Here is a 9,423-nt window from a genome sequence, read left to right as displayed (position 1 = left end):
TAAACTCAAAATATGATAGCTCGTGCATGTTTTTGACCATTAATTATTTGTTAAATGAATACTAAACTTTTTGTTAATTGTTGTTCTTCATCCCCATTTTGAAGTTGACAAGGATCCAAATGCTAAGTACTTTCTTGCCCCCAAAATGTCTAGTTCATACGGTCACACAGCGGGTCCTCTAGACTCTAAATAGAGTTGATGAGGCATTTAGGTCGGTACTTTTTTTTATGGATGCTAAGTTTAGGCCCCCACCAAAAAAAAGCGGAGCAATGCGCAAGATTTCACGAGGTCACTAACCCACTAACTTTGATTCAAATTCTGTATTTGTTTTAAGAAATCTATTAAATATACATTCTTACTTTAGACTCAAGAATCTCTGGGTTAAAGCCCAGTATCCCGAACCCAAGAATATCAAATCTGGCCCTTCCAGCCCCCACACAATAGTGACTTAATTCTTGGCAAGTCTCAATATGTAGGTAAAGTATGCTTTGAGGAAGTAATTGCAAAATGAATTCGCAGTATTTTACTGGTTAAGTGATGCATCATCACTAATAAAGGATTAGTCGGTGACAATATGTTGTATCTATTCTTTGTAACGCTATTATGCAAATAGCAATGAGTTACAAAAAATTGAGTTGTAATATTCGTGGTAAAATCGATTGAATATTTGAACTAAAGATTTTTTTAGTAGTAGTAGTATATAAGTTCAAGTAGAGTGGCTTTGTATTGGCATTGATGATTGGGACCGAGAGATGTAATGTGTATAGGTGAGAAATGATGTGATAGTTTTGGTCGGATTCTCTATCAAACTAAATGTCCACCTATTTTGTGGCCTTATCTATCTGGACAAACCACAAGAAGTTTGCCAATATTTGGACCCTTCCTACCCCCAATTGTCTTTTCATTTCACGCCTGCGTACGTCAATGCTTATTCAAATAGGTACCAAGGACAACTTATTGACAAATATTGTATGTGGTTCTTTTTCTTTTCTTTTTTTCTTTTTCTTTTTCCTTTCATTTTCTTTCCCACGCTTTTTAAAAAAAACTATTTAATACGTATTTACTAACTCGATTATTGCAATCTTACTTGACTAAATATTTCCTGAATCTTAGTGAAATTATTGTGATTACTGTATTGGAATAGTTCAATGTTATTGTTGTTGTTGATTGTTAAAGGGAGTAGTCATTATATTATTTAACTAGTCTTGCATTTTTATCAGCTTGTTTATTCTACGATAGACAAATTCATCAAAAAAAAAAAAAATGAAACTATTACTATGAGAATATAATATCCCAACAAATTCATCAAGCTAACTCTATATGCAATTAAGTGTGCCCTATTTACTTCGAACTCATCCTTTAATTTTGTTTAGATGCTTCAAGTTCCTGAAAAGTTAAGGTCGTTGACTATCAATGGCAAAAGAATCAAATTCATATGTAGTAAAAACTTCACTTATAGACGTTAGTTCAAAAGAAATATTAATAATTGAATCAAAATTATTACACTACTTAATTAAATTAAGGAGTATAGATTTTTTGTTTCAATTTTATACATCTTAGCTTTTAATATTTGAAATCCAACAAGAAAAACTGTGGTCTTCACTATGTACGATGTAACAAAAATCTATATATAATATAAAGCAAAGCGTAGGCAATTGATGTGGCCTTTCAGCCTCCATTAGTATTTATTTTTTTGTCAATTTTTTGACCTTTTTCTCTTACATTTTCCTTTAAATCTTTGCTGAAAATTAAAAAACTCTCTATCAATAAATTCTTAAATGTGTACAATCATTGCTCAATTAAAAAGAAAAGGCATTATTGACCATCAAGAATTAATCGAGAACCGTTTTTTGAGCTTGTAATGTTTCTACCACTTCTTCCACAATTTGATTCATCATAAAACATCACTAATTACTCTTAACTTTTCCCCTTCCTTACCCTTTGCTCAAGTATTTATTTGGAATTGATTCAACGAACAAAGAACGTGACAAATATTTTTGAAAGAATTGGAGAGGACCGACAACTCAAAACATGCTTATATGTGAATCTATGTCTGCTCATCAATGGTATGTGCATAGAAAGAATTATGGCCAGCAGTACATCTTAACCTGTAAGAAGGTTTAGTTTCGGATTCTCAAATTGTAGTGTTTCGGTAAGCTCTAACTTTCATTTTTGTGGAGTGATTAGTGATCCAATTATATCCAACAATAATCTAAGCATGAAGGCAACCAAGCCATATATATCTTGGTGTGGCGAAGCTGGGAGCCACCTTTGTATATGCTCCTTTATTTATTTTTTAGCGATTTCTATCTTAATTTTGTATATCCATGTATAAACTCTGTATTGATCAGATTTTTAATTGAAAAATAATTTTGTAACTGAATTTACAATTATATTGTCGAAGAGTTACTTTTATTTTACTTGGAATTTGAGAAATATATGAGGTCCCCAAGAGATAGAAAATACTATGGAGTACTTTCGTCTTTCTATTTTATTGAACTTTAGGTGTAATTTAGAGCCAAACAAGGTTTCAAGAACCAGACTCCGTTGATTTTATTTTATGCCATAACTTTTGTTTGTTGTCTTTTGGTTACTAAATTGAGGATACACTTGTAATGTGATTAGTTATGTATTAGTGTATTTATATATAGAATAATATGATCCGTCTTAAGAAATTGATGCATGTGATATCTTTCTTAGGTTGTATATGTGTAATTTTTTCTTATTTATTTCCTTTTTTACTCCCACTTTTGCATTTTTATCAATTTCAAGAGCCTCGAAAATCATTAAATCTAATCGCTTGACTTTCCATCTTCCACTAGAATTGTAATATTTATTAAATGTTAAAATATTCATTTTCTGGCATTAAACCATTTTCACATCCTTTAATATCTAATGTGAATTTATGGTACCTAACAAAAGGAGTTAATTAGATCTTTTTCTAGGATCTCATTTGTTATTACTACCATTTAGAAGAGGGAGTTTGGGGCACTTTTTCGTCGTCCGTTATGGACCCCCCATAAAAAATAAAAAAAAATACTACCATTTAGAAGAGAGCCCCATATTTTTCATCGTCCGTTATGGAAAAAAAAAAAAAATTAAAAAAAAAATTTGGGTTTATATTAATCAAGCCCTAAAAAAAAAAAAAAATTGTAAAAAAAAATGTGGGCCCCATATTAAACTTAAAAAAAAATTGTGGGCCCCATATTAAACAACATCGAGTATTAACAAAAAGTGGAACCCACCACATCCAAAATCATGGGAAAAAAAAACCCCATATTAACAAAGTGGCTTAAAAAAAAGTGAATATATTAACAAAAAAAAAAAAAAAAAGAATCCCATATTTAAAAAAACAAACACTGTTAAAAAAAAATGTGGGCCCCATATTAAACACGATGCGTATTCGTAGCAAAACATTAATATAATAAAGTTTTAAATACGGAAAGACAAATCAGTAATACGTTATATTAATCGTGTTTTGAATATAGTATCCCATATTGACAAAATTACTACCATTTAGAAGAGGGAGTTTGGGGCACTTTTTCGTCGTCCGTTTGTGGGCCCAAAAAAAATTGTGGGCCCACATATTTTAAACAACTACTAATATTTTTTTTTAAAAATATGGGCCCACATATTTTAAACAACTGCTAATATTTAAAAACAACTACTAATATTTTAAAAAAAAAAATTTGTGGCCCACATATTTTAAACAACTACTAATATTTAAAAAAAATTAAGGTCCCATATTAAACACCAATAAGTAATTAAAAAAAAAAAAAAAGAAGAAAACAAGTGGAACCCACCACATCCAAACTCACAAGAAAAAAAAAAGTGGATCCTAATATTAACAAAAATCAAGCAATATAAAAAAAAAGTGAATCCCATATTAAAAAAACAAGAACATACTTAAAATACAAAAATGCTTAGAAAATCAAACAATTAAATCAATAATGATGGATTTATTGTCACAAGCGTATCAACCCATTAGTGAGAGCAAATGAAATTATTGTACAAAACAACATACTTAAAATACTTATATATATATAAAATAGTGGAACCCACCATCTCCAAACTCACGGGAAAAAAAAAATGGACCCCATATTGACAAAAATCAAGCAATATAAAAAAAAAAAAAAGTGAGTCCCATATTAAAAAACAAACAATGTCAAAAAAAAAAAAAAAAAAAAAGTGCGGACTTTGTATTCGAAAGCAAACACTAATATAATAAAGGTTTAGATACGAAGCACAAACTACAAAGTTATATTAATCGTGTTTTGAACATAGTCTCTATATATATATGCATAAAAATAAATACAAAACTAATAATGTCAAAAGGGTGGGCCACATACTAAATAACACTAAACATAAAAATAAAAAATAAAAAAAAAAAAAAGAAACTATATAAAGCAGGTTTAGACTCATGCTTCATCGTCCGTTGTCCCTTAAAAAAAAAAGGGGTGGGCCCCATACTAAATGACACCGAGCAATTAAAAAAAAAAGGAAGAAAAAAATTGGAACTCACCATCTCCAAACTCATGGGAAATAATAAAGTGGACCCCATATTAATAAAATCAAGCAATATTAAAAAAAAAAAATTGAACCCCATATTAAAAAAAATATAATATTAAAAAAAAAAAAGTGCAGATTTTTTAATCGTAGCAAACACTAATATAATAAAGTTTTAGATACGGAAACACAAACTACAATGTTATATTAATCGTGTTTTGAACATAATATATGTATATATATTATATGCATAAAAATAATCTTAAACTAATAATGTCCAAAAAAAAAAAAGTGCACCCCATAAAGGGTGGACCCCATACTAAACAACATCAAGCAATATATATATATAAAAAAAAAAGTGGAACCCACCATCTCCAAACTCACGATAAAAAAAAGTGGACCCCATATTAACAAAATCAAGCAATATAAAAAAAAAAAGTGAACCCCATATTAAAAAAAATAATGTCAAAAAAAAAGTGCAGACTTTGTATTCGTCGTAAACACTAATATAATAAAGTTTTAGATACGGAGTACAAACTACAATGTTATATTAATCGTGTTTTGAACATAGTATATATATATATGCATAAAAATAGTGCAAATTAATAATGTCAAAAAAAAAAAAATGCACCCCATATTAAAAAATCAAACAATATTCATGTAATTTCCAAAGTATCTCATTGAGTCAATAATGATGGATTCATTGCCACGTGCGTATCAATCCATTAGTGGGAGCAAATGAAATTACTTTTCTTCAAAAGGTTAGGTAGTCAAATCATACAATTTTCTTTCTTTTTTTATATCAGCCTGAGATCTAATCTAGCTATTAAACTGTTGTATTTGCTATTCCGCCATGTCATTTATTTGTTATGTTTACTAAAATAAATATACTTAAAATATTTATATTTTAAAATAATATAAAATTTAATTACTTTTTTATTTTTATTCTTACTCCAATAAATGTGAAAAGAAATTAATGTCGTAGAAAAATATATATCAAATGAAAATCAAATAATGAATAAGGTAAATTAGTCAAATTATAATTCTAATCGACGTTTTTTCTTAAAAAAATCATGCAAAAAACAAGATGACAAGTAAAATGAGCTAAACCGAGAATATTTACCAAAAATTAAAAAATAGTATTTCTTCGTTTAAATAGAAAATCAATTTCTACTTTGTTTTGTTTTAAACATGTAAAATTAATTTAATAATTTAAATTAGAATTATCCAAATCAAAATTTGATAAAAAATAATAAGTATTTTACACTTTTAAATTAATCGAATTAAAATTAAAAGTATCAACTGATGCTTAAATATTGCTATTGTTTTATCTCAAAGAGAGGAAAATAGTTTCTTTTTAAACAAGTCTTCTCTTTTAAAAAATATTAATAAATTTGCCGATTTTGTATTCGTAGCACCATTAATATAATAAAATTTTAGATACTTGAAAGACAAACTACAACGTTATATTAATCGTGCTTTGAACATAATATATATATATATATATATATATATATATATATAATCACCATTCAAAGACAACTATATACACATGTACGCACTATAATCTAAAAGTGTTGGGCCCGTGCGCAGCACGGGCATAGACCGCTAGTGAAGATGAGTAAAAGTGGTTTTGTCGCATAACATATACGAATTTGTTCAATCCCAAGTAAATAATTTGCAAGCAACATGTGCATACAAAAAAGAAAAGTAGAAACATGAAGAGATGCATGTGTTCTTCATAAAGTGAAGGCTACTCTAAGTGGAGAAAAACAATAACCGACATGTAAAGATCTTTTTATGACTTTATAAGTTCAAAATTTCAATTTGATATGTCAATTGATTTTGTTCCTTCTTTATTTATCGATACGGCTTAATCTTAGGTTTTAGAACTCTTGGTTTTAGAATAAGGATGCTTGAATTTTGAATGTCGAGAAAAAAAAAAAACTTGTATGTTTTGATTTTCAATGAAAATTTATAGATATATTTCGATTTTACAAAATTCAAATTTAGTTATTTTTAATATTCAAGAATCAAAATTAGTTTTTTTCCCCATATTTAACGAGATATTTGATGACCGCGCGAAGCGCGGATAAGTCTACTAGTAGTAATATTAGACTTGGTTCTGGTTGGAACTCATTAAGGATGACTAACATTTTACTTCTCTTTTCACACTTTCACTAATTTCCAACTCTAACCTAAGAGAGTTTTTATGTGTAACACAAACCAGTTTTCACTCAAGTTTAATTTTTGGACTTGTAGATAATACGACAAAATTGATAAGAGTATATAAATATCATAATAACGAAATACTGAGGCCAAGTTTAAAAAAAAAATAGTTATGTTATTAGTATGTTTTTTTTAAATAAATTGGTTCAACCAACTAGACAATGCATCAATTAATATAAGAAAATCGAGCTTAGATTATATGGAAATTTTGATCCTTTAGAAATTAAAAAAACCTATTTTGATCAATCCTGCATTGTTATAGCATAAATTGTCTGATCATCACCGGTTAACACCAGATGTGGAATATCTCTAAATACCACGAGGGTGGGATCAATATAAGGATTAAGCAAACATAAACTCCCTCCGTTCACTTTTATTTATCCACTATTTCAAAAATAGATTTTCACTTTTGCTTGTCCAATTTCGCATATCAAGAGAAAAATCATTTTTTTTCCTATTTTGCCCTTAGCATTAATTACTCATTCCAAATCATTTTCCAAATCCAATACACTTCATTTATTATTTTTTAAGAGGTGTGCAAAATTCATAGTGGATAAGTAAAAGTGAACCGAGGGAGTAATAAGGAAGTACAAGAATTACGAAATATTGAGGCCGAACTTGCAAATCTTGTGATGCATTCAAAATGAAGATAATTACACTTTTGGTCCTCAATTATTGCTATATTCTGATTTAGTTCTTGTAATGTTTGACTAAGTACATTTATATATACATGTGTGGAAAAGCTTTAAAAATCTGGTTATTTTTAAAAGTGTTTTTTGAAAAAATACATTTGGAGAGTTGCATTTTGTGTTTAACTAATCAATTTAAAAAACTTTTACCAATATTAGAGATCTTTATGCTTGGTCATGTCCCAAAGGTGCTCATGGGAAAAGCTAATTTTTAGCTTCTGGGAAAAAAAGTTTATGTGTCTATTAGAAAGCACATTAATTTTCTAAATAAATAGTTTTTGAAAAGAGAAAAAACATTAATTGTTGCCTTCCTATAAGCTTAGTAAAACATGCTATTAATATTTGAGGGAAAAGGGTAGGAAATGCCCTTAAACTATGTGAAATTGAACAAAAATATCCTCCGTTAATAGTTTGGTCCAAAAATGCCCCTATTGTTACTTAATTGGGTCAAAAATGTCCTTTTTCTAATAAACATATTTTTTTTTTATGCACATACTTTTCTTAATAAAAATTACTCCCTCCATTTCAATGTATGTTAACCCATTTGACTGAACACGAAATTTAAGAAAGTAGAGAAGACTTTTAAACTTGTGGTATTAAATGTGTCTCGTATATTCTGTGCAGTCAAATTTATTTACAAATTTAGAAAGATTTTTCGTACGTAATAAAGGAAATAGATTCACTAACCGAAACGGAGTATTTTTTTTTTTAAGGAACCATTTTCTTGTTTCTTTTCTTTTAAAATTCCTTTAATTAATAAAAAAGTGGGAAGTAATCTTTTTTCTTCTTAACATTGTTTTATCAGTTAAAATAGAATAACACAATGCACATTTTTAATTGATAATATAAGTAATATATATAAGATCATAGTGACCCCATCGTTAATTTTCATTTGGATAACGGTAAAGTTCTTTTCTTAATAAAATAGGAAATATTTTTATTTCTTAATCTTTTCCCAATTGAATTAGGATATATATATATATAAAATAGTATGACCTATATTATCAATTAAAATAGTATATGGTATTCTATTTTAATTGATAAAATGAGACTAAGAAGAAGAAAATATTATTTATCACTTTTTTACTAGCTAAAGGAATTTTAAAAGAAAAGAAACAAGAAAAGGATTCTTTAAAAATAATATTTTTATTATGAAAAGAATGTCTTTAAAAGAAAAGAAACAATATGTTTATTAGGAAAATAGTATTTTTGACCAATAAAGTAACAATAGGGCGATTTTTAGACCAACTATTAACAACAGGGGCATTTTTTTGACCAAACTATTAATGGAGGACATTTTTGTTTAATTTCGCATAGTTTAAGGGCATTTTGACCCTTTTTTAGCTAACACATGAGTTTTTGGTCCCATTACATATTAATTATGTGATATTTAGAGTACTTTTAGAACTACATATCACCCTCAGGCTTCAACTATGGAGTAACAATATGAATTTAACATAATATGTCGATAATTGAATGATTTAACACTTAATATTTCGTTATAGTTGTGAAGATTCACGGCTCGGGTCAAAAGTGTAAATATCAATTAATTGAAGGTTTAATATGCTTACTAAAAATCAGAAGGATCAAAATTAGAAATTTTTAATATTTGAGGGACTAAAAATGCTAATATACCTTGAAATATTTCATGTGGTTAGTAATGTTCTTTAATAAAGCGGCTCAGCAAACTAATTAGTCGATCAATTAAAAATAACAAAATCGAGTTTAACATGCATAACTGTTGTGAATCAACCCAGAGATTGTTTGAAAATGTTTTTTTTTTCGTGTAGTGAATAGGCCAGTGAATAGGAATCATCCATTTGTGTTATTGGCTGTTTTTTTCTTGATATTTTCTAGTGACTTTACATCTTATTTCTCCAATCTTATCATCTTACTAGTTATAAAATCTCGTATTGTGCCCAGGCCCAAATATGAATAAAAATATTGAAATTGATGGATAAATATTTTATAAATTTTGAATTGGTAATATGAGTCCCCC

Source organism: Lycium ferocissimum, chromosome 7 (genome assembly GCF_029784015.1).
Source record: "Lycium ferocissimum isolate CSIRO_LF1 chromosome 7, AGI_CSIRO_Lferr_CH_V1, whole genome shotgun sequence".
Classification (NCBI taxonomy): Eukaryota; Viridiplantae; Streptophyta; class Magnoliopsida; order Solanales; family Solanaceae; genus Lycium; species Lycium ferocissimum.
This window is presented reverse-complemented; position numbering follows the sequence as displayed.